This window comes from Aedes albopictus, chromosome 2 (assembly GCF_035046485.1).
Source record: "Aedes albopictus strain Foshan chromosome 2, AalbF5, whole genome shotgun sequence".
Lineage (NCBI taxonomy): Eukaryota > Metazoa > Arthropoda > Insecta > Diptera > Culicidae > Aedes > Aedes albopictus.
In genome coordinates, this window is record NC_085137.1 from 190,730,446 (window position 1) to 190,757,519 (window position 27,074).

General features: G+C 39.6%; 1 long non-coding RNA gene across 1 annotated transcript; it reads right to left on the minus strand.

Moving 5' to 3' along the window:
* Positions 1–993: 993 nt before the first annotated feature.
* On the minus strand, positions 994–26,637 carry LOC134287844 (uncharacterized). Its single transcript, XR_009997584.1, has 3 exons — positions 26,268–26,637; positions 25,625–26,188; positions 994–1,698 (listed from the first exon to the last, which is right to left on the minus strand). It is a non-coding gene; the product is annotated as an uncharacterized LOC134287844 (long non-coding RNA).
* Between the last annotated feature and the right edge of the window lie 437 nt (positions 26,638–27,074).

The window sequence follows — 27,074 nt, forward strand, 5'->3', positions numbered from 1 at the left end:
TAATAATTTTGACTGAATCTCGGTAAAAGTTTTACCGAGATGTCGTTAAAACTTTGCCGAGATCTCGGCAAAGTTCACCGAGTCTCGGTGATGGATTACCGAAATCTCGGTAAATTTTTTACCGAGAATCAGTAAATATTTTACCGAGATATCAGCTGTTGGATTCTCAATAAACCGTTAACCGAGATCAATTTCTGAATTTAAATGTGTTAGATAACTATGTTGTTTATGTTGTAAGAAATGGAGAAAACAACAACACTGTTGCCCAAAATTTTGCTCAAACAGCATGGAATTAGCCAAGGAATTATAATACCTACGCTTTTTACACAATTTCAGTGCAGAAACCGAGAATTGACCTTCTCACCATACTAAAATTCAGCTCATTACTACAAATTTAGTACTTCATAGATCTGTCCAATTAAGAGCTACAATATGCATTCATCCGAATCGAGTTGCGACACATAAACGTGGGTGAAAACCCAATTTTCGCACCCCAGGTCACTTAGGATTTCATCTAAAAGCATATGACGCAATCAGATAAGTACTAGATTAAAAATAGTGAGATGGATTTTTGTATGATGAGATGATCAATACGACAATGATTTTTCATAAGGGCCTAACTGACATGATCGATTTCTCTTCGTCGACTCTCTCTTTCGCTAATAACTTAAACAAAACAAACAAAATCATTTTTTTTTGTTTCTATAGCAACATGTAGTCGTCTTTTTCGCATTTCAACCAAAAAATCTTTGGAAAACTCAATACACATTCTATGACAACACAAAGAGATGATCGATGAAAAGAAATCCAAAATATCAGCTAGGCCCAAATGAAAAATCAGTGTCATAATTCTCCATTTATGCAATAAAACGGTATTGGCTTGGGTATTTTCTCGGGTATTTTGATTTCTTGCCTAATTTGATGTTGTTTGAGAAAAAGTTTTGGTAACTGTGTTGTTGAAGTTGCAAAGAAATAAATAAAACAACACACACAGCAAAAAAAGTTGTTGAATATTACATCGAAATCGCTGCAACCAGGTCGTTACATCGAATGATGAATATTACACAGCCCGATGTACTCGATGGCTTTAATGTAAATAACAGATTCGATGTAATTCGCGCGATGTAATAAATTCGACGTAAACGACGATATGATGTAATTGAAGCGATGTAAAATGGAATCGATTTGAAATGCTCTTCAATGGCAGATTAAATTATCTTTTCATCCTTTTTCGCTCAGTTTCATATTGCTGAAGAAAACCCAAGAGATACACTTAATTCCGAACGAAAAAGGATAAAAACATAATTTAACCAGCCATAGAAGAGAAGATTAATGGATGGATGAACTTAGTTAGTACCATAATTTATTTATTCACTCATTTTCTCTTTTCTTGACTTAACGTCCCAACTGGGACATATCCTACACATTAGCCTTCGGCCTATAGGCACTCAAGAATCAAATGAGCCTCGAATTTCGTTTTTTTTTTATTTATGCCACTGGAACATAGATACTCTACGCCCAAGGAGGTCAACATTATTTCATTTACGAAAGTATCTGGAACCGACCGGGAAGCAAGCTTGTGCTGATTGCATGAGTGTTTACCGCATCGGCCATACACAGATCGTCGAACTAATCAGCTTAATAACGGTTTTCCGACGGCAAATGCAGCATTTACTCGAAGACGTATGCATTGTCATCCTGAAACATACGAGAAAAGAAATAACTGTTAATAGAAAATCATCATTCTTGTAACCATGCGGACATTCTTGGCGCATTATTATAACTTTCAATCCCTTCTGGAGTTCCTTCGGGAATACCTCTAATATTTTTTTTTTTTAATTTCTCAAGGAGTTCCTTCGATAATTGCTCCATGATTTCTACTCAAATTCTTTCATTAAGTTCTACAGGAATTCCTCCAGGATGTGCATGAAAATTAAATCGGAAATTCCTTCAGGAGTATTTTTGGTCTTCCAGGATTTCCTTCTACAATTCTTCTAGGAGTTATTTCGAGAACTCCTTCAGTAGTTACTTCGGCAATTATTCTAGGAGTTTCTTCAGGTAATAGTCCAGGATTTCATTTGGGAATTCTTCCAGGAGTTTCTTCGAAAATTACTCCCGTAGTTTCTTCTCGTCAAGAATTCTTCCAGGTGTTCTTCTGGAATTCCTTCAGAAGTCGTGAAATTTCACTCTAAAAGTTTCTTCAAAATCCCTCCAGGAGTTCATTCGAGAATTTCTTCAGCAGTTCTTCGTGACTTCCTCCAGAAGTTCTTTGGGCATTTCTCCAGGACTTCTACGAAAATTCCTCCAGGGTTTTTTTTAAGATTCTTTCTGAAATTTCTTCGAAAATTTCTTTCACGAGCTCTTAAACAATTCCTCTAGGAGATCATTCAGAAGTTCTACGAGAATTTCTTCAGGATTTCTACGCAAATTTGTTTTTTCGGGAACTCCTTCCGAAGTCTTTTCGGAAATTTTTCCAGGAGTTCCGTTGGACATTCTTCAAGGAGTTCTTTTGGGAATTTCTCCAAGTGATCTATAGGAAATTCTTTCAGGAGATCTTTCTGGTATTCTTTCAGAAGTTTCTTCGGGAATCCCTGCAGAAGCTCTTCCTACTCCAGGAGTTCCTTCAGCTATTAGCCCAGTTCCTTTGGGAATTCCTCTAGCAGTTTTTTTTTAATATTTTTTCTGAGAATTGCTCCAAAGTTCAGGATCGCTCCAGGAATACCTGGAACTCCTCTAAGAATGCCATTTCAGGATTCCTCCACGAATTCTCTTCGGGATTCCTCCACGAATGCCCTTTAGGATTTTTCCAGGAAATTCCCTCCAAGAATTAAAACAAATGTGTTCTTAATTATTCTTTCAGGAGTTCCCTTGAAAAAAAAAAAAATTCAAAAGATCCTTCAATTCGTTGAGAATTCTATTCATTGAAGAATGCCCTCTGGAGCTCTTTTGGAAAATCCTCCAAAAGTCCCCACGGAAATTCCTACACGAGAGTAGAATTCCTCCAGAAGTTCCTTCGCTAATTACTCTTGGAGATATTCGGGAACTCTTCCATGGATGCATAGCTTCCTTCGATAACCTCTCCAGAACCTCCTTTGAGAATTTCTCCAAAACTTTGAGAGCTTTTTTCAGAATCTCTCCAGAACTTCATCTGATAATTTCTCCTGAATTTTCTTTGGAAATTCCTCCAAAACTTTTTTCGGGAATGCCTCCAGGAGCTCCTTTGGGATTTACTTCTTGAGTTCCTTCGGGGATCCAACCTGGAGTTTGGAAATCCCTCCAGTAGTACATTTGAAAATTCCCTCTGGAGTATCTGGGAAACCCTCCAGGAGCCCCTTCGTGAAATCCTCCACGAACCAAGAAACAGAGACAGCTGAATAACAGTTTCTTAAGCTAAAGTTTGCCTGAGAATTGTTTGTTCAACTCTTATATAGCTAAAATGTTTGTTGGGGAGTTCTCTCAAAAACTCCTCTTTCGATAATTGGGTTGTTTAGTGAACAAAATATTGCTATTTTCAATATCCTAATTGAAAGAGCTCATTTTTCTGAGTATAATGTGATTTTATTGCGTTCCAATACCTTAGTTTTGATGGTTAAATAAACAAAACAGTTTTTATGTTTGTGGATAGAATGACAGTTCAATCGATAAAATGACAGTTCATCCCGAACAAAAAAATTTCCTCATACAAACTTCAAATGCATTTTAAAAATAGTTCCCGGGCACCAAAAATGATTTAATTTTGTATTTTGACTATTTTTTGGACGGAAATTCCGATTATGGAATAATCTGGATACCCCTAAAGAACCCAATTCCTCCTGAAGTTTTTCGGGAATTCTTCCACAAGTTCTACGGCAATTGCTCCACGAAAATTCATTCAGAAGCATTTTCGGGAATTGGCTTATTTAACGGTGTTGAGATAATTCGATATTCTGAATCTGCATGTCAAACTGAGCCGAAATCCAAATTTTCATGAATTTCGGAGCCCGGGAACCTATTTAAAAATCAATTTGAAGTTTGTATGGGAGCGATTTGTCGAATCACCCCTTGTCGCAGTTTGTACTGGGCGGAGCTGTCAAACAGTTGCCCAGCTGTCAAAAGGTGATTTCAAAAAATTTCTTTGAAATTGATTTTAGGTACCAAAATAAGGTTCTAAAAATCTGAAAAAAATCATAGTGCCTCAGAAAAAGGTGCTCTTTCGTATGAAATCGAAAAATCAATGAATTTTTCTTAATTTAAAAACCCAATTGTTCCAGGAGTCTTTTCGAAAAATCTTTCAGGAGCTCTTTGGAAAATTCTTTTAAAAGTTCTTTCAGAAATTCCTCCGAGAATGTTCCTTTAGAGTTTCCTCAATAACTTCCTCCGGGAATTCCCCCAACAGCTCATCGGCAATTTCTCCAGGAGTTTCTTCGAGAATTCCTCCAGAAATTCTTTTGGGCGTTTCGCCCGGAGTTCCTTTTCTAATTTATGCAGGAGTTCTTCATGACGTTTCCTGTGTTATTGCCACTTCCACCAAAAGTTTTAGAGGAGTTCTTCCAGGAGTTCCTTCGGAAATCTCTGCAGAAGCTCCTTCAGAATTCCCATGGGAAGTTATGGAGGAATTCCCGAAAGAACTCTCCTGAAAGAATTTCCGAAGCAACTTCTGGAAGATTTTCCGAAGAAACTCCTAGATGATTTCCCGAAGGAAATTCTGAAAGAATTCTCGAAAGAACTCCTGAAGGGATTTCCGAAGAACACCTGGAGGAATTTTTGTAGAACTATTGATAAATTTGCCACAAAACTCCTGGAGAAATATCCGAAGAGAATTTTGAGGGAATTCCTGAAGAGCTCTTGGAGGAACCCTAGAAGAAATTCCTGGAGGATTTCCAAAGAAACTTCTGAAAGAATTTTCGTAAAACTCTTTGGATTAATTCCCAAAGAACTTCTGGAGCAATTCTCTAAAAAATACCTGAAGGAATTCCAAAGGATTTTCAAAGGAACTCCTGGAAAAAAATTCCAATGACTTCTGAAGGAAGTCTTATTGGAAAATCTTCCAGGAACTCTATCGAGAATACTTCTCGAGGTTCCTTCAGACATTCCTGCAGAAGTTCTATCGGGAATCCCTCCAGAAGTTCTGCGGGAAATCCTCCAGAAGTTACTTCAGGAATGCCTCCAGGAGTTCCTGCAGGTATTAGCCCAGGAGTTCCTTTGCGAATTCCTCCAGCAGTTCTTTCGGCATTCATTCAATAGTTCTACGGAAATTCTTTCTGAAGTTTCTTCGGAAATCCTTCTTTATATTGTATTATATGAATTGTATGAATTCCTCCAGAAGTTGCCTTGGGAATAACTCCAGAAGATCAGCTTTTTGAGAATTCTACCAAGAGTCGTAAATTCCTCCAAAAGTTTTTAGGGAATTGCTTCAGGAATTCCTTCAGAAGTCCTTTTGGAATTCCTCCAGGAGTTCCTTCGGGAATTCCTCCACGAGTTCCTTCGATAATTTCTCCTGAAGATCTTTAGGAATTCCTTCTTAACGTCCTTCGGCAATTTCTTCAGAATTTTCTTTCGGGAATGCCTCCAGCAGTTCTTTTGAGAATTCTTCCAGAAATTCCTTCGGGAATTTCTCCTGGAGTTTTTCTCCAGTAGTTCATTTGGAGTTCTTCGTGAATTCTTCCAGCAATTCTACTGCAATTTCTCCAGGAGTTCGATGAAAATTCATTAAGGAGTTTCTTCGGGAATTCGTTCAGGAGTCTTTTCGGAAAATCTTTCAATAGTTGTATCAAGAACTCTTAAGGAGCTCTTTCGGAACATCCTTCGAAATTTCATTCGGAACAAATCCCTGTGGAGTTCCTTTGGAAACCGTCCTGGGATTCCTTCTGAGAGGTCCATCGTGAATTCCCACCAACTTTTTCGTCGTCCTCTTTGTTCCCTGGAAATGAGCGACGACGGGCCAAGCGAACGCCAACTGGGAATAGCTTTTATTGGCGTTTCGGCACTAACAGTTGTGTGGAACCTCACTAGCTTAGTTGGTAGGAGTGCTGGATTGGCAATCTAGAGGTTCGCCGTTTGATTCCAGGTGCAATTATTTTTTTATTCAAATCTTTTTTTTTGTGTGTTGCTGGTGGCAACATTGACTCCGTCGGCTAGACGCACTTGGACGAAGAGCGAAACAAAACGAATGAAGATTTTGTTTTCGTCACGACGCAAGCCCATCACGACGATTCGCTGGCTTGAATGAGTCATCCGATGTGGAACGAGCAACGATGACGATCTAGTTTTCGTTCTCGTCGTCTACGTTTTTGGTCGTACGGCGACGATTTTCAGCCCTGCTCTGGAGTTCCTTTGGGAAATTCTCCAAGAGTCGCTTCGGGAATTCCTCCACTAGTTCTTTAAAAGAATTCCTCCAGGAGTTTCTTCGTAATTCCTCCTGGAGATCTTCGGGAATCCTTCTATAACTTCCTTCGGGATTTCATCCAAAACTTTCTTTGGAAATTTCTGCAGAACTTTCTACGGCCCAGGAGTTCTTTTGAGTATTCCTCCAGTAGTTCTTTCTCGAATTTAGGCAGGAGCTGTTCGAGCCCGTATGAAGTTGATCATCAATATTAACTTCTTTTCTCGATCAGCCTAGATAGCTGTGTAGTGTCGGTAGCGATTATCTCAATTGGCTAAGAATAACACTACGGACCGCCTGTTCCGGTGGTAAGAATCCACCAACAGGTGACCCCTAATTCATGGTGTTATGCGGCTTTATGCTTACCGTGCCTAGGAATGAATGGTTAGGGGGGTCTTATAAAAACCTTATCGCAAACGGAGCCTGTGGAGTACCAGGGCACCCTCCACAGTATTTGCCCTTACTGTGCTAACCGGAGCAATAGCGCGGTGGACCTTGTGTTTCTCCGAGACAATCAGCTGCCCTTCTTCAATCTCATACTTGAGGCTGAATAAGGGCGGGATTATGAAGATGTTATTAATTAGGGTGCCTGTACCAGTTATCGCACTACCTAAGGAAAACTACTTCTACAAAAATAAGAAGAAGACCGACGAATGTGGGCGATATGTCAAATGATAGATTTGTTTTCATACTTTACAGGAAAAATATAAAATCTGAGCCAAACCCACTTTTACTAGTTATTACGGCGTGTGCCAATGATAGGAACCCTGTACCAGTTATGGACATACTTTTTAATTTCGGTTCCACTTCGCACTATTTACATGTATTCCTTATGGGATTTGCCATAACTGGTACACTATGGCGAAATAGGGTACAAGGAAGCCGAAATTTTAAGGAAAATGATTTATTTCCATCATAATTTGAGCTAAATGTGAAATTTGAATGAGTGCAATAATCTTTTATGAACGTAACCATAGGCGCCAACTTAGGGGGGGCAAGCATGGTTTTGCCCCCCCAATATTTGACGATTTTTATTGATTTTTCGATTTTCCCATACAAAAAATCCGAAAACCAGGATTTGCCCCCCCAATAATTTGACCAAGTTGGCGCGTCTGAACGTAACCGATTGTTCACATATTTTTTCTTGATGATTTGCATCGTTGAAGGTTGAAAATCAACTATGGCGAATTTGAGGTACTATAGCCATAACTGGTACACTGAGCCTAGTTTAGATTTTCACCTATATGGTTTCGCATTATGCGTTTTACACAGTGTATTCTGTGAATCCTCGCCTTTGGCGCACTCAAATCGATACCGATCTGGCTTTATTGTTGCTGTTCTTTTTTGTGCTGTGATTGTTAAGAGTTTAATCTTGCCTAGTTTGGGTAGTGGCTACGGTTAGGATAGCTCAGATCAATCTTCAGCACAAAAGAACAGCAACGATCAATCTTTGTAGACTTATGCAAAATGGTACAGCCCAAGTGGCGTTAGTCCAAGAACCTTACTTTCGTAAGGGGAATTTCTATTTAGGAAACCTTGTGAATCCGGTGTTTGCTACTTTCAGTAAAAATGAAATGGCAAACTCACGTGTCATGCCTCGAGCATGTGTGCTTGTCAACAACGCAATCGTTGCTACACTCATCTCTGAACTAACTACCAGAGATGTATGTGCTATCACAATAGATGTATCTGTTGGAAACCTCAACAGGAAATACGTTTATTGTTCGGTTTATTTACCGCATGATGAACCATCCCCTACGGATGCTTTCAAGCAAGTCATTGCATACTGCACTTCAAAAGGCCTTCCGCTAATTGTTGGTAGTGATGCTATTGCTCACCATATAATCTGGGGCAGCTCAGACATCAATTTGAGAGGCTCCAGTTTTATGGAATACTTAAGTAGTACTGATCTTGGATTACTTAACATAGGCAACCGCCCAACCTTTATGGTATCTGGTAGAGAGGAAGTGTTAGACATAACGCTTTGCTCTAGCAGAATTAGTCATGAGCTGACCAATTGGCATGTGTCAGATGAAGAATCTTTATCTGACCATCGTTACATCTTGTTTGAACATGTGAATGTTACTTCGCAAACTTTGCGTTTCAGGAATCCTCGGTCAACCAACTGGGATCTCTTTACCGATTTGGTTGCAGCCAAATTTCATGGATACTCACCATCAATTGACACTCCAAGTGATTTAGATGATGCCGTTGATACTACAACGGCCTTCATCATGGAAGCTTTTGAAGAAGCCTGCCCTCTGCGGTCTGTGAAGACCACGAGAGGAACCCCTTGGTGGAACTCCGATCTGGCGAAGCTCAGGAAACAATGTAGAAAGAGTTGGAACAGACGACGTTCGGCTGGATCGGAGGCTTTCAGGTCGGCTCGCAAGGCCTACCAGAAAGCTCTTCGGTCTGCTGAACGATCCGGCTGGAAAAACCTTTGTACAAATGTTTCCAGTCTGAGTGAAGCCAGTCGATTGAACAAAATCCTTGCAAAATCTAAGGATTTTCAAGTGAACGAACTTCGTTTGCCAAATGGTGATTTCACTTCCTCTGATGAGGAAGTTTTAGAATGTTTATTCAATACCCGCATAATCACCAACTGTAAATGCAACGTTTCTCATACTGTAGATGACTATTAGTAATTGCCATTTACCCATTCACCAAACTGTCCGAGATAACAGTAAGATAACCATTCCATGTACAGATTTGCCAGTTTGACAAATGGTAATCCGCCAAATTACAGTATGTGGAATAGGCGGTTAAGATAGGTTACCATAAAAAATCGCTCATTTTCTCGAACAAATTTTTCGCAAAACAGTAAAGGATACGGTCAATTTATTATCCACTTTTTCAAAAAATGCACTGCATAACAAACGGTTAAAGAGCAGTTAAACAATAAAACAGGAATAAAAATGATCAATGTATGTGGTATTATTGATTTATTGTCGTCTATGGTATTTAAAATGTATGGCATATGGTTATATTGTATTGAAACCGTTAAAATAAAAAGCTAATTATTTCCGGTGATTTTTTTTATTCAATCATTCATATTTATCCTCGATCTCATCCTCAAGACCCCGTCCAAAACGCATCACTTTTGTCCGAATGTCCTCAACGTATAAATCCGAGTTCATGAAACCACCTCCTCGAGCACTTCGGGTGATTCCGATCGGATGGGCAATGATGATGTCCAAGGTGATGTCTGCTGGAGCGGGAACTAGGTACCCGACTTTATGCGGAACCCCGCAAAGTACGCGAACTCTGTGAAATAATTAATTCAATGAGTTATACATACCAACAAAAACAAAATAAAATAATCACGCAAAACCTACCTCTGTATAATGTAGACCGCCTAGCAGGCGCTTCAAGCCGTTAACCGCAGCGAATTCCAAATTATTTTTCACTCAATTGGCAAGCGACAGCGCGAAAGATTTTGTTTTTTACCCTTCTTACACCCATAAGAAGGGTATAAATATCGCTCGAAAAACCGACTTTCGATCCGAGGCCCGGAGGGCCGAGTTTCATATACCAATGAACTCAGCTCGACGAACTGAGCAAATGTCTGTATGTGTGTGTGTGTATGTGTGTATGTGTGTGTGTGTGTATGTGCGTTACAAAAAAAAGTCACGCACGTTTCTCAGCCGTCTGTCAACCGATTTGAGTTCTCTTGGAAGCAAATGAAAGCTACTACATCCTAATAGAACGCTATTGAATTTTTTTTCGATTGGACGTTTGGTTACCGAGATATCTCTCGAAGAGTACTTATGAGTCATACTTCTAAACTTTTTAAGATTTTTGACCAAGTGTATCATAATAAATATTTCGGCCGTTTGTCAAGCGATTTAAGTTCTCTTGGCATTAAATGAAAGCTACAGCATCCTAGTAGATCACCCAGAAATTTTATTTCGATTGCACATTTGGTTACAGAGATATCTTTCGAAGAGTACTTAGGATTTATACAACTAAACTTTTTGAGATTTTTGACCAAATGTGTAATAATAAATATCTTAGCCGTCTGTCAACCGATTTTGGTTACCCTGGCATCAAATGAAAGCTACAACATTCTAGTAGAGCCCCATACAATTTCATTAGGATTGGACATTTGATTACCGAGATATCTTTCAAAGAGTACTTGGGAGTAATACAGGTTAACTTTTTGAAAGATTTTGGACCAAGGGTACCATAATAAATATTTCAGCCATCTGTCAACCGATTTGGGTTCTCTAAGCACCAAATGATAGCTACAATATCCTTGTATAAGGCCCTGAAATTTTATTTCGATTCGACATTTGATTACTGAGATATCTTACGATGAATATTTCAATAAATTCTTTTTTATTATTATATTCACTTGTTATCTTGCATTAGTTTTTCACCAGTCTATGGGAAATTATTTTTCAATAAATAATGCTGATTTCATACAAAGTGTATTCTAGCAGGGTATTTGTTTTCAACAAAATTATAATTAACAAATTACAAATACACAGGAATTTTATGAAAACTAACAATATGTTAAATGAAAGCTTTGAATTTATATATTGTGGGAAAAATGCAAGAACCGGACAGCCAAAATAACTAGCTAATGCCAAAACTGATTAACTTAGTAGATATGTCATTTTTGTCCTTTTTACACCATAACCATGAATACCAAGTACTTTGGAGCTAATTTAATCGACTGATTAAGAGATATTAGACAAAGTGCATCTCGCTGATTTTCTTATCCATTTGTTAATCGATTCAAGATTATTTGGCAGTTAACAAAAGATAAAATATTCCAGAATATGAAAGCTATTTTTTTAACATTCCATATAAGATTCCAGGAGGTGTCTGGCATTTCTGGTAAGTCCAAGGTCTGATGCTATTTTGGGAACCAATTCACTAGATGTCAAATCCACAATATTTTCTAGAACTTTTGGTCAATCACACATGCTTAATACGCATAATACAACAATATTTTTAATAAGTGTAAGAAGGGTTCTGTTCACCATAGGTGGATTAAATCGGGTTTTTTTTCTATAAAATAAAGATCTGCAAACTGCAAAGTCCGGGCGTTACAAATACCAATGTATGCAACTATTTGACAAACTGTCGAATTTAAGTGACATACAGTGAAATACACAGGTGTAAGTGTGTTGCGCAAATATAATCACAAACCGTTTGAGAAAAGGTCATTCTATATTGCCACCATGCCTCCCGAGGATGAAAAATCCTTATATTATTTGACCATTTCTGCACAATATTATATGTTGTAACAGCTTGGAATGGGCTACATAAACCGTTCTTTGTGATCGAATGCTTCGAGTTTCATGATTTCAACAGAAAATGATGATGATGATGATGGTCCCGCCACATACCCCTACAAAGGTTTGAGCTAGACGATATATCTTTAAGATAATTATTAATTATGATCAATGAAATCAGATTTGCAAACTAAATACGGTCTGATTCTTTTCACAGATATAAACAACATTATAATTTGTCATACTGTACAGCAAAAAAATAAATTTCGAAATACTGCTGCTCTCATCTTCAGATGTTTGCAAGCGTTACTAGTGATCATGAAAGATCAGAAAATCAAAAATATTGCGAGGATTGATAACGTTCGCGCGATGTCAAAACAGTCGGCAATATTCTCATTCTCAAGAAATTCCCGACATTCAACTAGACAACTCACTACTAATCTACAGAATCCTTCAACAGTAGAAATATTCCATATGATAAATAAATACAAAAATGTCATTTATACCTGTCACCGCGCGCGAGACTCAAACTTTTGTAGACTACACAAAATAAGTTCAGTTAATAATACTACGTCAATAAATATAAAATCCATCATCATCATCGGGGCGACCATTATAGTTTGTTCGTGCCTCCTATTACAAAAATATAAATTGTCCACACAAAATATCCGTTGGTAAACTTCGTCAAGATACAAAATCTAGTCAAGAATAAAAAGTCAACAGAGTAGCTGTTCAAAAAGCAGCTTTTACGTGTGAAATACATAGTCTCTTAAACTGTGATAGAGTTACTGCATTCGTGATGTGGTCAGGCATCGAATTGAAAACATTTATACCTTTATAATACAAGGAATTTTGTGAAGCACCATGCAAAAAGTGGGGTGTTCGTATTTGATCCGCGTTTCTAGTGTTATAACTATGAATGTCACTTCCTCTTTCAATTCGATCACACAAATATCTAGGCAACATACCATTCTTTAACTTAAAAATGAACACCAACGTTAGATAGACAATTCTTTGCTTCACTGACAGCCACTGAAGAGCGTCCAACAAAAAAGTTGAGGAAGTGAATCTGTTACATCTTAAAATCAATCGCATTATTTTATTTTGCAAACGCCTTGATATTTGTGTTTCATTAGCTAAAAACAAAATGGATGGACAGAACTCAATGTGTGGAGAAATGATTGATTTGTACAACTGTATTTTACTAGCAATAGTCAAATCGTTTTTTAATCGACATAGAATACCATACTTTTTGGCTATTTTCTTGATGACATTGTCGATGTGAGCGTCAAACTTTAGTCTGTCATCAATAATCACGCCAAGATATTTAATTTCGCGCACGCGATCAATTGTCTCACTATCAATTTCTACAGAGACTTCATAATTTACTCGATTCCGCGATATTACCATGAATTTAGTTTTAGTTATGTTCAATTTCAACTGTTTGTACTTCAACCATTTACTCAGAGAACGTAAATCTGCATTCATTTGTGAAACGGCTTCCCCTAAATCTTTGGCTGCAATGAATATAACGGTATCATCAGCAAAAAGATTAATATCGCAAAATCGTAAGACTCGCCGCATGTCATTTATGTACATAATGAATAAAACGGGCCCTAATACACTCCCCTGTTGTACGCCAAGGCTGTTCGCCACGGGGCTCGAAATTGAATCATTGAAAGCAGTCCGTTGGGCTCTGTCACACAAATAGCTTTCGAGCCATCTGTATGCAGAACCCGCAAATCCAAAGCGCTTTATTGTTTGCAACAACAAGGGCCGAGAAATTGTTTCAAAAGCGCGTTTCAGATCTAAAAAAACAGCAACAATCGTATCTTTGCGCTCTAATTTTTCTTTCCATTTTGCTAGCACCAGATTTAATGCGGTTTCACAGGAATGACCTTCCCGATATCCCGATTGTTCTGGTACTAGCAAATCAAAACTATTTAAATATGCTAACAGCTGGCCTTTAACAACAAGTTCTAAAATTTTCTCTAAAGTGTGCAACATGTTGATGGGACGAAACTCTTCGGCTTTAATCGTTCCAGCAACTTTTTGAATGGGAATCACTAATGATTCCTTCCAAACGTGCGGCACGTGCCCAGTTTGTAACGATTCATTAATTAGGTCCAGCAGATTGTGTCCGATGACATCAAAGCAATCCTGTATAACTCTCGCATTTACATTGTCTACGCCAGCCGTTTTGCCCATAGAAAAGCAAATCTTTTTCAATTCTTCCAAAGTTATTGGGTGAAAAGATTCAAATCTACTGTTAATACTAATTGGCTGTTTTAATTCGTCAGGCTCATCTACTAATTCAATTGATTGATTAATAGATGAAACACTATCGACGAAATATTCATTAAATCTACACGCTATAACTTGTTCAGACTCTTCTAGTGTGCCGTTGAAGGTTATGGACCGCGGTTTACAATTACTAGGTTTTAACAAAGATTTCAAAATTTTCCATAACTCTTTGCTGTTGTTTTGATGATGATCAATTTTCCTCTGAATATACTCGCATCTAGTTTGTTTAACCAGTTGCGAGTATTTATTACGCACGACCTTGTACCTTTTCCAATTGCTATAATTTTCTCTTCTACGCCATTTTTTATACAGTTTGTCTCTATTGCGTTTAAGGCGCAAAAGATCCAAATTGTACCAGCTGTTCGAGTTTTTAATTGAAACTAATTTCTGTTCCACTAATTGATTGGTACAAGTTTTCAAGACGTCAGTTAAAACAGCTGATTTATGATCTAAAGAACCGCCGTTTGCATGAAAATCCACATGTCTTGCGACGAGACTCGAAACTGCTTGTTTCGAATATTTCTTCCAACACTTCAATTTCACAAGATCATTATCCTCGCTACTAGATTCGTTAATATTGATAACTAAAGTTTCATGGTCAGTAAGTTTTAAATCAGAATTTGCAACGACACTAACAGAATCAAAATTTGAATATACATGGTCAATCAAAGTTTTACTGTGTTGGGAAATACGCGTATAAACATTTACTGTCTGTTTCAAATTAAAAAAGTCAGCTAACCGTTTCAAATGATTCGAATTCGGATTGTCACACCAATTGATATTAAAATCTCCAGCAAGTATATTTAATTTACTATAATCTAAGAATACCTCAAGCCAGTTTTCTAAAATTTCAATAAATCGCTGGTCATTTGAACTGGGAGAGTGATATAAAACACCATAATTACCGATCCTCATGCCACGTACAACCGCAATGCCTAAGAACCAATTTCCTTCACAAACCTCGTTCAATTGAAGCTTGTATTGAACTGATTCTTTGACATAAATAGCAACTCCGCCAGTATGTCTCGAATGTGATACACAGGCAGCCACATTATATCCCGGAATACTATACTGATCAAAAGCATTTACATCAACAATATGCGTTTCAGACAGAAATACTAGATTTGGACGTTTTTCTTCTACAATCTGACGTAATTCTACGTAGTTTGTAGTTAACCCGGCTATATTCAAATATAAAATATCAAAAAGATTCACATTGCTTCTGGAACTTGGTTGCTATTCATTGAAATGTAGGCTGCTCTTTTTCCTATTGTACAACCTCTTGAAAACTTCACATTCATGACTGAATGCACCGTGGTTATCGTCCAAGTTCATGTTACGCTCTACATTGACCTTTTTACAGTTTATACATTTCAAAACGGTTGCCGTACATTCGGATGTCTTGTGACTTCCACTGCATCTAGAGCATGCTTCACAATTTTTGCAATTCATACTCATATGCCCGAATTCTCCACATTTGAAACATCTCAAAACATGAATTTCGGGAACAATACGACATCTATCAAACTTTATGAATACCTTTCCGGCGGTCAACAAACAATTATGGGTCTCTTTATCGACCTCAATTACCGCATTGTACTTATTGTACTTAAGGTGTGGATTTTCATACATTCTTATTACTTTTACTTCATTAATGGCGATGTCTTCATTTTGATCTTTTAAAATCATAATGAAGTCATCGGAGGAAAACTTCTCGCTCATGCCCTTCACTATAAGTCTTGGCACCGATGAGGGAACAACAGCATTGTAGTTTTCACCCAAATCGCTTTGAATGCCATCTTTCACAACATTAATATTGTAGCCTGTTGCACACTCAGCGATAATAGAGCCATCTTTCCCGTGTCTAAAGTTACTGATTTTGTGTTTTTTTGGATCTAATTTACTATTCAAAACTTTGCGAGTATCCTCGCTACTCTGATTGGACTCTTTTGGCTTGATCACAATGACCGGACGAGCCTTACGAGTCACTTCATCATTCGCAGTGCTTTTCTTTCTGTAACTTTTCTTTTTAATTTTAGTCCTAATATTACTTTTAACTACTTCCGCGAAACTAATACTTTCACAAAAAACATTATCCGACGTCGCGTCAACGTCTTCTTGAACCTTTCGCTTTTTGCCTCTGGGATTCAGGCTCGGCTCCGAAGCCGTTCTTGATGTACCTTGCTTACTATTCATCGCAGCTACTGTTTTAGACGGATTAAATTCGAAAAATGAACATTTCATACTTTCCAACTCTTTGCTCACAGATCTACCAAGTTCAGAAACAGCCTTTTCCATAGCACTATTTATACTTCTCCCCAATTCTTCCATCCCGATCTTTAACGCGTCATTTATCTGAGCAGCAATTTGCTCTCGAACGCCACTGATCGAGTCAGAAATCGAAGAGATCTTCTTCATTTCTTCTTCGAACTTTTGGACGGTCGAGAGCGCCAAATTCTGCTCGCCACAACACTGGCCCGATAAACAATCACCACATTTGAATTCCAGATTTTCGTTCTCACTGACTAGCTTTGCTACAGCTTTCGTCAGAGGAGTGCACTTGTAATGGTACACTCTAGAACACCTCGAGCATGCAGTCGGTATGTCCGACGGTAGTATGGCACTACCGCAAACACACTCAGCCATCTCGTATAGCTTACCACATACACGATACTACAGACAAACACGCACGCAACGCTAACACAGATGAGACAACACAATAAATCAAAAATTTACCAGCCGCCAGCCAGCGCTGGGGCAAAAATAAATGCACAATTATACAAGAACAAGCACTCGAGACAATTTGCCTCCTACTTATCCTGCTTCAAAACACTATTATGCTCGCTGTAGAAATAAATTTCTAGCGGCAAATCCACTATTTCACACGAAAATTTAATTAAAATAGCACTGCACTGCAGAAACAAACTACACTGTTCACCATCACCACAAAAGCAACTGTTCGTGGTACAGTATTGTGCGTTTAGCACTAAATTGATTTCCGAAAAAACTTCATTGACTTCCGCTGCCTTTCCTATGCGTTAAACATAACGTCGGAAGTAGTGCGCTGTAGAGTAAATCTGGTTTGCTATACAGCGCACTACTTCCGACGTAATGTTTAACGCATAGGAAAGGCAGCGGAAGTCAACGAAGTTTTTTCGGAAATCAATTTAGTGCTAAACGCACAATAATAGTAACAGATAAAGGAGACATACTGTGTGGACTGTGATACAAATTGTATTTCACTATGCGGGTACACACTTCCCCGGATGTGTGGATATTACATCTTCGGATGAACCTGATGTCTTTTCTTGTAGTTATGATTCTTTAGTTTCGGCTCGGAGTATCATAACTTTAGAATCGATTGAATGGGCACTTAATAGCTTTGCTCCTTTCAAATCTCCTGGGGCAGATGGGATTTATCCTATTTTGCTTCAGAAGGGATTTGATCATTTCAAACATGTTTTGAAACAACTACTTGTTTGCAGTTTTGCTACAGGGTATATTCCCAAATCCTGGCGGGATATTACTGTGAAGTTTATTCCGAAAGTGGGTCGCGCGTCGTATGAAGAAGCAAAGAGCTTCAGACCTATCAGTTTGACCTCTTTTCTTCTGAAATGCTTAGAACGCATAGTCGATCATCACATCCGTGATGTTCATCTGGCCAATGTGCCTCTTCATGTCAACCAACATGCTTACCAATCTGGAAAGTCCACTGTGACTCTTTTACACAAAGTTGTTTACGATATCGAGAAGGCATTCGCTCAAAAGCAATCCTGCTTGGGTGTTTTCTTAGATATCGAGGGTGCCTTTGACAACGTGCCTTTCGATGCCATATTGGAAGCCGCACGGGGTCATGGTATATCTCTAATGATTTCCAATTGGATTCACTAAATGCTCAAAAACCGACATCGCTTCTCGACATTGCGTCAAGCGGCGATTAGGAAATTGAGTGTTTGTGGATGCCCCCAAGGGGGAGTCTTATCACCACTTTTATGGAATCTCGTAGCAGATACGCTATTGAGGCAACTCAATAATAGCGGTTTTCCTACTTATGGTTTTGCCGACGACTACCTAACATTGTTAGTCGGTATGTGCATCAGCACCCTTTTCGACCTGATGCAAAACGCTCTTCAGGTAGTTGAGGGTTGGTGTCGCCAATATGGCCTTTCGGTAAATCCGAGTAAAACATCTATTGTTCTTTTCACGGAAAAGCGCAACCGTAATGGTGTTCGAACTTTACGTCTCTTTGATTCTGAAATCAATGTGACTGAACAGGTAAAGTACGTTGGAGTCATTCTTGATTCCAAGCTTTCCTGGACGCCTCATGTTGAGTTCAGAATCAAGAAAGCTTGTATGGCCTTCGGGCAATGCCGGCGAACCTTTGGTACAACTTGGGGTCTAAAACCCAAGTATATCAAATGGATCTACACAACTGTTGTTCGGCCAATATTGGCCTCTGGATGCCTTGTGTGGTGGCAAAAGGGCGAAGTGAGAACGGTCCAATCAAAGTTAGGCCATCTCCAAAGGATGTGCTTAATGGCGATGTCTGGAGCGTTCTCTTCAACTCCCACGGCAGCTCTCGAAGTTCTCTTTGACGTTGCCCCACTACACATTCATCTCAAACAAGAAGCACTTTCTTGCACTTACCGCCTATGGGTACTCGGTTTACTAGAGGAAACTCCTGTGAACCGCAGTTCAACACACACCTCGTTGTTTCCACTTTTGGTGAATTGGGACAAAGTTGTCCTTGCTCCAAGTGATCTTACAATTGCTTGTAATTTTCCATATAGGACATTTCCACGAAATTCCCTTCCCGGGAAGAGTGGACATCTGGTTATCTGGAGAGAAGTATTTCAGACGGCATCGTATGTTACACTGATGGCTCCCTTCTCGAAGGTCGAGCAGGTGCTGGTGTTTATTCTCGTGAGCTAAGGCTGTATCAGTCTTATTCACTTGGCAGACACTGCACCGTTTTTCAGGCCGAAATCTTTGCTCTTATGTGCGGAGTGCAATCAGCACTTCAGCAGCACGTAATGGGCAAAGTAATATACTTCTGTTCAGATAGCCAGGCTGCTATTAAAGCACTTGCTTCGGCCAACTCCAGATCGAAGATAGTTATCGCTTGTCGAACTCAAATTGAGGAGCTGAATTCAGCAAACGCTGTTCACCTTGTATGGGTACCTGGCCATTCTTCCATCGCTGGAAATGAATTGGCTGATGAGTTAGCTCGCACTGGAGCATCACATGACTTCATTGGCCCTGAGCCAGCTATTCCGGTATCCAAGTGTTGGGTGAAGCTTCGGATTGACACCTGGGCTGCCACTCAGCACAAACAATACTGGAGTAGTTTGGAGTCATGTCGTCAAACAAAATTGTATTGTACTGAGCCATCTCTAGGGGTGGCAAAGTATCTAACAAATCTGTCAAAGCAGAATTGCAGCATGCTGGTCAAAGCATTGACTGGCCACTGCCGACTCAGTTATCACATGGCGAATATTCAGCAAGCTGATTCATTTGCATGTGATAGCTGTGAATCCGATTATGGAACTTCGTATCATTTAATATGTAACTGTCCAGTTTTTGCGCAATTGCGTTTCCGAGTACTCGGGAAACACTTATTAAGTGAAACTGACTTCAGAAACCTGAATCTTCAGGACGTTCTGTTGTTCTTGACCCGCTGTGGTAAAGAGCTATAGGCTCTCTTTACGCTTTATGCATTATCACAGTGCCCTTTTCAGGGCGCTGTTCGAACCCATTGTGGCACGCTTATGCGTTATTACAGTGTCCTTTTCAGGACGCTATGTGAACCCATTGTGGTACGCTTTTGCGAGTATGACGATCCTATTCCCTTACCTGTCCTTTCCCATGTCCTATCCTTTTTCCTTCCCTTCTCCGTCAGGTAAATGATGAATAGGCTCGTGTTCATGGCGATGGCACAAATTTCCCGAATGGAGGAGAGCCGACCTACTGATACCTGATAGGCAGGAGCAAGGGCAGGAGTTCTTCATGAAGTTTCCTGAGTTCTTGACAATTCATTCAGAAGTCATTGGAAAATTCTTCCAGGAGTTCCTTCGGAAATCCTTCGGAATTCCTTCAGGAGTCCTTCAGAGAATTCTCGTAGGACTTCTTTGGGAATTCCTCCAGATTTTTTTTTGTTCAGGAGTTTCTTTGGAAATCCTCTAGGAGTTCTTCAGAAATTCCCTTAAGCTATTCTTCGAATATTTCTCCAGGAGTTCTGCGGAAATCCCTCCAGGAGTTCTTCTGAAATCCCTTCAGGAGTTCTTTCGGAAATTCTCCAAGAACTTTCTTTGGGATTTCATCAAGGAGTTTCTTCGGAAAATCCTCCAAGAGTTGCTTCGAAAAATATTCCAGGAGAGTTCCTTTGGGATTTCCCCAAGAACTGTCTTCGGAAATTCCTCCATAACTTCCTATGGGAATTCCGAAGAAGCTTCTGCAGAGATTTCCGAAGGAACTCCAAAAAGAATTCCCTTAAGACCTCTGGAAGAATTGCCAAGAACACAGAAAAGCGATCCACGAAGGAACTCAACAAGCAATTCTCAAAGAAGCTCCTGGAGGCATTCCCGCAAAAAGTTCAGGAGAAATCAGCGAATTAAGTTCTGGAGGAATTCTCAAACGAAGTTCTCAAAGTTTGGAGGAATACTCAAAGGAAGTCCTGGAGGAATTTTCGAAGAAAGTTCTGGAGGAATTTCCGAAGATCTCCAGAAAGAATTGTCGAAGGAGTTTCTGGAGGAATTCTATTCTCGTGGAGGAATTTCCGAAGGGATCCTTGGTGGATTTTCAGAAAGAGGGAATCTTGGAGGTAATTATCGAATGAATGAAATTCTTAAAGAATTAAATTACCAAAGGAACTCCTGGGTTAATACCTGCAGGAATTTTTGGAGTGATTCTAGAAATAACTTCTGGAGGAAAACTCGTGACCGAGTTTTCATAAAATTCTTGAAGGAATTTTCAAAGCGCTCCTGGGGAGATTCCCGAAAGAACTCCCGGAAGAATACCAAAAAGATCTCCAGAAGAAATTTCCTATGAATCTCTTCGAGATATTCTCGAAAGAACTCCTTGAAGATTGCTCGAAGGAGCTCCTGGAAAAATTTCCGAAAAATACTTCGGAAGGAATTTCCGAAGAAACAAATTTTCATGGAAATCCTGGAGAAATTCCCGTAGAACTTCTAAATGATCTCCTAGAGGAATTTGTAGTGTCTACCTGATGGTTGTGTACATATAATATCTACCTATTGGTATACTATTCGTGACAGTGAGTTCCTAAATGTCTAGGTATGATTCTACCTAAGGTAGTATAAATACTGGTGGTCATTGAACCGCACAGCAGTGACTACACAAGTCTTGGACTTGTCAACATTTTTATTATTCTTCATTTGAAAGATATAAAAGAATTGTCTAAGAACTCATGGAAGAATTTTCGAAGAAACTTCTGAAGGAATTCTTGTATAACTCCTGGAGAGATTCTCGAAGAACTCCTGGATGAATTTCCGTAGAACTCGTGAAGGATTCCCTCCTAAGAAAATCCTGAAAAAATATCCAAAGAAGCTCCAGAAGAAATTGATATAGAACATCTGAAGGAATTTTCGAATAAATTTCTGGAAGAATTTACAAAGAAACTCATGAAGGAATTTTCATAGTAGTCCTAGATAATTTCCCAAAGTACTTCTGGAGGAATTCACGAAGAACTGTTGAAGAAATTCTCGAATGAACTCCTGGAGAGATTTCGAAGGAACTTCTGGAGAGAATGTCGGAATTTCAGAATGACTTTTGAACGAATTCCAGAAGAGCACCTGGAAGAATTCATGACGAACTCCTGTCGAGAAGAAACTACGGGAGTAATTCTCAAAGGATCTTCTGGAAGAATTCCCAAATGAACTCCTGGACTAATATTTAAAGAAACTCCTGGAGTAATTCCCGAAGTAACTTCTGAAGGAATTTTCTATGAAACTTACATAGAATTCCTGCAGGAATTCCCGAAGAGCTACTGAAGAGTAAGAGTTCCCAAAGGAGCTCCTGGAAGTATTCCTACATGAACTCCTGGATGGATTGCCGAAAAAACTCCTGCAGGGATCACCGAAGAAACTGCTGGAGAAATCTTTGAAGGTAATTCTGGAGGATTTACCATAGGAAGCTGTGGAGGAATTCCCGAAGAGTGTTCTTAAGGAATTTCTGAAGAACTCCTGGAGGGATTTCCGTAGAATTATTAGGATTTATCAAAGAACTCCTGGAGAAATATCCGAAGAAAGTTCTGAAGGAACTCCTCAAGAACTTCTGGAGGAATTGGTTTCTTAAGCGATGTTGAGATAATTCCATAGATATTCCGTATTCTGAATTTGCACGTCAAACTGAGCCGAAATCCGAATTTTCATGAATTTTGGTGCCCGGAGCTGTCAAGCTGTCTCTTGCAAAACGTGACAACCCATACAAAAAAAATTGAGGTTCCATACAAAAAGTGTGACATAGGGGGGAGGGGGGGTTGAAAAAGGTCGATTTTTGCGTGACATAATTTGTGTATCACCTCAATGCGGGAAGTAGCTTCTGGAGGAATTTTTGGAGGAGCTTCGCAGAACTCCTGGATAAATTCCCGAAGAGCTGCTGGGGGAATTCCCGAAGGAAGTTCTTGAGGAAATCCCAAAGGAATTCTCTCGGAGGATTTTCCGAAAGAACTCCTAGAAGAATTCTCGAAAGAGCTCCTGGAGATTTTTTCTAAAAGAACTCGTGGAACTCCTGGAGCTGTTGGGGAACGTTCACAAATTACGTCACGCAAAAATCGACCATTTTCAACCCACCCCCCCCCTCCCCCCTATGTCACACTTTTTGTATGGGACCTTTTAAATTTGTGTATAGGTGTCACACTTTTCTGAACCCCACCCCCCCCATCCCCCCTCGAAGCGTGACGTAATTTATGGACGTTCCCTTGCCGTAGGAAGAACTTCTGGAAGAATTCCCGAAAAACTCCATGATTTTTCGAAAGAACTCGTTAAGGAACTCCCGAAGGTTCCTCTGAAATAAACTACTGGAGGGATTCCCAAAAAAAAAACTCCAGGAAGGAACTCAAGAAGTGATTCTCAAAGGAACTCCCGAAGTTCTGAAGGAATTCCCGAAGGAAGTTTTGGACGAATTCTCGAGAAATTCCAGGAGGAATTAACGAACGAATTCCTGAAGGAATTCTTTAAAGAATTCGAGGAGGAATTCCAGAAAGGCTCTTGGAGATTTCCCAAAAGAATCCAGAGGAAATACCCGAATGAACTTCTGGAAAAAATCCAGAAGATACTGCAGGTGGTTTTCCTGCAATTCTGCACTTCTCGAAAGAACTTTGGGGACATTCCCGAAGATAAATCTGGAGGAATTCCCGTAAAAAGATCTGAAGCAATTCTTAAAAAAAAATCTGGAGGAAATCCCGAAGGAAGTTTTGGAAGGATTCCCGAAGATCTTCTTCTTCTTCTTCTTTCTGGCTCTACGTCCCCACAGGGACTTGGCCTGCCTCGCTTCAACTTAGTGTTCTTTGAGCATTTCCACAGTTATTAATTGAAGGGCTTCCTTTGCCTGCCATTACATAAATTTGTATATTGTGAGGCAAGTACAATGGTACATATGCCCAGTGAGTCGAGAAAATTTTCCCGACCGGAACGGGAATCGAACCCGCCGTTTCCGGATTGGCCATCCATAGCCTTAACCACTAGGCTAACTGGAGACCGTTAATTCCTGAAGATCTCCAGGAGGAATTATAGAAGGAACTCTTGGAGGAATTCTTTAAAGAACTCGAGGAGGAATTCCCGAAGCGACTCTTGGAGGATTTCCCAAAGGAACTACAGAGGGAATTCCCAAATGAACTCCTGAAAAGAATCCTGAAGAAACTGCAGGAGAGATTCCTGAACTCCTGGAGTATTTCTCGAAGGAACTCCTGGGGGCATTCCGGAAGGAAGTTCTGAAGGAATTCCGAAGACCTTCAGAAGGAATTGTCATATGAACTCGTGGAGGAATTCCCGAAGGAACTCCTGGAGGAATTCACGATGGATCTCTCAGGGGAATTCCCGAAGGAATTCCAGGAGGATTACGCAAAGGAACTTCATAGAAATTTTTTGAATGAACTTCTTGAGGATGTTCCGAAAGAACTCCTTAGCAGTTCTTGATACAACTCCTGAAAGATTTTACGAAAAAAAAAATCTGAATGAATTTTCGAGGAACTCCTGGAGAAATCGCCGTAGAATTTCCAGAAGAATTCACGAAGAAGTCCAAATGAACTACTGGAGGGATTGCCAAAGTAACTCCAGGAAGGATCCTCCAAGCAACTTCAGGAAGAATTCTCAAAAGAACTGCTGGAGACATTCCCGAAGGAAATTCTGAAGGAATTCTAGAACGACGTTACATAGAAATTTGCGTAGATCTCCAGGAGGAATTATTGCAGGAACTCGTGGAGGAATTCCCGAAGCAATTCCCTGAAAACTCATGCAGGAATTCCAAGAACTTATGGAAGCATTTCCGAACAACTCTTGATAGAATTCTCAAAGAACTGAAAGAGCTTCTGGAGCTATTCTCAAGGGAACTCCTGGAGGGATTCACTCATACAATATAATAAAAAGAAGGATTTCCGAAAAAAAAAACTCCAGAAAGAATTTTCGTAGAACTCTTGCATGAATGCCGAAAGAATTGCTGGATGAATTCCCAAAGGAACTCCTGGATTAATACCTACAGGAACTCCTGGAGTAATTCCCGCAGAACTCCTGGAGGAATTCCCGATGAGCTGTTGCAGGATTTCCCGTTAGAACTTCTGCATGAATTTCTGAAAGAATTATCGATAGAGCCCCTGAAAGATTTTCCGGAAACACTCCTGAATTACCGAAAAAAAAATCCTGAATGATTTTTCGAGCAACTCCTGGAGAAATTACCGTAGAAATTCTTGAAGAATTCCAAAAAACTCCTGGAGAAATTATCGCAAGAATTCGTGGAGGAATTTCCGAAGGAGGTCCTGGAGGATTTGCCAAAGGAACCCCCAACGAGATTCCCGAAAAAAAAACTCCAACTCAAAAAAAAAAAAAAATAAATATCCAAGGGAACAGCTGGAGGCATTCCAGAAAGCAATTCTGAAGGAACTCCCGAAGGAAGCTGGAGAAATTCCCGAATGAAATTCTGGAGGAATTTTCAGTTCTGGATGAATTTCAAAGATAGTTCTGGAGGGGTTCCCGAAGATCTTCAGGAGGAATTATCGAAGAAATTTTCTAAAGAACTCGGGGAGGAAATCACGAAGAAACTCAAGAGGGAATTTCCTTAAGAACTCCTGGAAGAATTCTTGAAGGAATTCCTGGAGGAATTCACGAAGGAAATCCTGGAAAAAATCCTGAAAACTTTCTAGCGTGACGAGTTGGATTCCCTCCGGCAAGGATCTTTTCGAAATGTAAATATTCTTGGCTTTCTGTCCATAATGCATCATTTTGCCTGCTACACAATGAATAATTCATGAAATGGCAGGCAGGGAACGCTCCCAGCTATGGAAATGCTTACAAGAAGCCTTTAGCTATAGACACTGGGAAGTTCCAGTGGAAACGCAGTACGCATTTGCGTGTAACGTAATCATATAGCAAAAAATCAAAAACTATCATAAATTAAATAATAATCGTCGTAATAATTACATATACATATAGAAGAAAAATATAGCATGTTCTTTGCGGTTTTTACCTCCCCCCATTCATACCTGTTTCGCCATCGGTGACAACATCTGTTCTCCGCTGAATCGTGTATATCCAGCACTTTTTTCAGCTTAGAAGAAATCCGTCCACTTCTCTCAAATTCAATCTCCATATTTTTCGAGTCCATGGGGATGGGGTTGATATTCTTGAAGAAACGGCTACGATATGGTTGCTCTCAAGAATGTTACCACCAAAGAGCAGTATACGCAAAATCGAATATCCGTCCGGATGTTGCAGTTTCAATAACACAATTGCAGTCATTGATGAATGATCCGGTTAGAATTGATGTTGCTATCCAGGGATCTCGGTTGCAGCACATTCCAAAACCTCCACATCTCTCATATTCAACTCATCCGTTTTTCATCCACTGGTCAGTGACAAAGTGACTCGAATTTAAGGGATACCGCAGGTAGCTTCGGTGCTACAACCGGCGGAATCTGCGCCGGGACTGAGGTCTGAGGTTCTCTCCATGCCAGATGTACCGAGATGCACCCAGCGATGCGATGCAATGTTAAAGATGCCTCATTCGAGCCCACATTATTGAATTATCGGGGCAGTAGTGGACGCATCTGTTAAATAATAACACAATTTATGAATTTCTGCAAGTTTAAAACTTCTTTCAAAAGAATATTATGCTAAAAAACTTACCAAAGATTCGGAAAAACTTCGATTCGACCAACCGGCTGCCATTTTGAGCAAACAATCAAAACAAGACTGGAAGTGTTGCTAGATTTAATATTGCACGAAAATGATTGTGATATGGCATCTTTTTGTGTAATTTTCAACACAGTCAGCGTAACCAATTGGTTGCAGCTGTTTGTGTGTAATATTCACATTCACTTGATGTGAATATTACACAGATTTAGTGTAAAGGAGCTTGGTGGTTCTGATTATGTGTAATATTAAGTCCGATGTACAATAGCATCGAACTTGTGTGATTTTGTATCTGAAAATCACGCTTACATCGGTGAATCGGTACATCGGCATCAATTACATCGATGCATATTACATTATTTCTTTCTGTCCAGTTACTCAAACTTTTGCTCAAACAGCATCAACTTAGCAAGAAATCAAGTTTGCACCATTTCATTGTAAAAATTGAGAACTGATCATCTCACCATACAAAAATCCAGCTAACTATTTTCAATCTAGTACCTCGCCAGTTGCCTTCTATGCGATTCAAACTTACTCCGGAGCTGCAACTTCGTGACTGGTGCTCCGACGATAATTAAAATATTGTCGGGCCGCCACCAAACCGGACGTCCGGACGTCGCACAATCAAGTCGCGGCGCGACCCAACTCGCGACGTTTTTGAATCATGTCAAAAGTAGTGCGCATCCTTCCCGTTGTTGTCAGCAACACAGCGCACTAGATGCGAAACAGTTGCGACATTTGTGGACCAAGAAAATGGCAATTTTTGATTGAATGTCTGTCTTGATTCCAACATCTATTTTC